The sequence below is a fragment of the Tachyglossus aculeatus genome, chromosome 1 (assembly GCF_015852505.1).
Source record: "Tachyglossus aculeatus isolate mTacAcu1 chromosome 1, mTacAcu1.pri, whole genome shotgun sequence".
Classification (NCBI taxonomy): Eukaryota; Metazoa; Chordata; class Mammalia; order Monotremata; family Tachyglossidae; genus Tachyglossus; species Tachyglossus aculeatus.
Genome location: NC_052066.1, coordinates 138,195,458 through 138,197,924, shown reverse-complemented (window position 1 = coordinate 138,197,924; position 2,467 = coordinate 138,195,458). Strand labels below are relative to the sequence as shown.

Sequence of the window (2,467 nt, the reverse complement as noted above, 5' to 3'; positions counted from 1 at the left end):
TCGTATTTATTGAGCGCTTACTATGTGCAGAGCACTGTACTAAGCACTTGGGAAGTACAAATTGGCAACATATAGAGACAGTCCCTACCCAACAGTGGGCTCACAGTCTAATAGACTGTGTAGGGTAGATCTAGCCCTAGAGATGGAGAGGCATGAAGGTCAATAGGACACATAGACGGCAGGGGAAGAACAGCTCAAAAGTTGGCTGTGGTACCAATCAATCAATCAATGCCAATACCAATACCAATACCAATCAATCAATGGTATTTATTATTATTATTATTATTATTAATTGTTATTATTATTATTATGGTATTTGTTAATTGCTTACTATGTGCCAGGAACTGTTTTACTAAGCGCTTACTGCATGCAGAGCACTGTACTAAGTGCATGGGAGAGGACCATAGAGTCCTGTCTTATGCTGAGTCATCTCTGACCCGTAGCAACACCATGGACGCATCTCTCCCAGAACGCCCCGCCTCCGTCTGCAATCATTCTGGTAGTGGATCCATAGAGTTTTCCTGGTAAAAATATGGAAGTGGTTGGCCATTGCCTCCTTCCGCGCTGTGAACTCGAGTCTCTGCCCTCGACTCTCTCCCTTGCTGCTGCTGCCCAGCACAGGAGAGTTTTGACTTGTAGCAGATTGCCTTCCAGGCGCTAGCCACTGGCCAAGCTAGGAATGGAATGCATAGGCCTCTGCTTGACTCTCCCTCCCATAGTCGAGACTGGTAGAGGACTGGAAACTCTCCAGATGTGGCCCTGAGAGAGGCAACCATAAAGTAGACTCTTTGGGTAGGGTTAATCTCCTAGGCTTAGAGAATTGCCCTGTAGTGGGGTGAATCTTGATGTCACGTGGGCACCTAGATCTGTCTGTCTCCCAAATGCCCCGCTGTAATCTTTTGGATTACATGCTCTACTTCTTTGTCCATGCTTGCATTGCCAGACAATGGCCCAGCCTGCTAGTGGCAGGACAGACCTTTCCCCTCTTAACTGCTGGGGTCTGGACATTGCTCTCTGGAGTGGCGAGGGTCCAGAGAAGATGCTCTTTTCATGGACAAAGCTGGTAAGTGTGTGAGAGATTCTCCCTCAGAAGACACTTTCTTGGATGCAGTCTCGCCCTCAGCAACCGCACCTGTGGCCCGAAGGACCGCTCTTCTGTTTCCCGAGCGGGGTCATTGAGAGCACCTGTAGGAATGATTCCAAGGACTTGGAATCATGCTCTCTGCCTATTGTGCGTAAAGCAGCATGGTTGTAGTGGAGAAAGCACAGGCCTGAGAGTCAGAAGGTCATGAGTTATAATAATAATAATAATAATGGCATTTACTAAGTGCTTACTATGTGCAAAGCACTGTTCTAAGCGCTGGGGGGTTACAAGGTGATCGGATTGTCCCACGGGGGGCTCACAGTCTTAATCCCCATTTTACAGATGAGGTAACTGAAGCACAGAGAAGTTAAGTGACTTGCCCAAAGTCACATGGCTGACAATTGGCAGAGCCGGGATTTGAACCCACGACCTCTGACTCCAAAACCCGTGCTCTTTCCACTGAGCCACGCTGCTTCTCCTAATCCCAGCTCCACCACTTTTGCAGATGAGGTAAATGAGGCACAGAGTCATTAAGTGACTTACCGGTGGTCATACAGCTGGCAAGTGGGAGAGTCAGGATTTGAACCCAGGTCCTCTCACTCCCAGGCCCGTGTTCTTGCCCCTAGGCCATGTCGCTTCTCCATTCAGTTGTGAAATTGCTGCTAGCGAGACCTGATTTTATGAGGCGCTACCGTAGACTGAGAGAGGCTCAAGATTTTTGTCTCCGACATTTCCCGTTCTGTAATGAGGGCAAAGCTGATTTCATGCTTCTTCACTGAGGTTTGCAGACGCAGTTCAAAAATGAACATAAAGCCTTTTATTCTCTTTGGTGCCTTTATTCCTGTGGCACATTCTGGTCAGAGAGCAATGGAAAGTTGGATCGAGTTACCTTCTTAATAGCCAGGAAAGGTTCAAAAGCTAGTTTTCTCTTAAGAAACAGTATTTCATATTGAAATTGAATTACATGAGCCAACGCTGTTTTCACAATTGATAATTATTTGTAAAAGAGGCATCTAGGGAATCTTTCCTCGATGAACAGACTTGCGTATCGAGTTCCAGTCTTAGGTTTCAACATTGTCTTGTAGGCTGCCCTCTCACAAGACATGGAATTGGGGGCTGATATTTCCCACCTCCCTTGCTGGGGACCTTGGAGGGTTAGTGAGATCATTGTTTATAAAGCACTTAGACCATGGCAGATGAAAGGTGCTAGAAAGCTTTTCTGTTTCCTTTGAGTCTCAAGTCTCCCACAGCTCAGAAATGTTTCCAGTTTCAGCGTAACAAGGACATACTCTGGCAAAAATCTCATTGATTTAGCGCTTTCCATGGGCAGATCACTGAACTAAGCACGTGGGAGAGTACAATATATGGAGAGTACAATATAAC

General features: G+C 46.5%; 1 non-coding gene across 1 annotated transcript; it reads right to left on the bottom strand.

Moving 5' to 3' along the window:
- Nucleotides 1–631: 631 nt before the first annotated feature.
- On the bottom strand, nucleotides 632–769 carry LOC119933985. Its single transcript, XR_005452828.1, has one exon. It is a non-coding gene; the product is annotated as a small nucleolar RNA SNORA7 (small nucleolar RNA).
- Nucleotides 770–2,467: the final 1,698 nt, after the last annotated feature.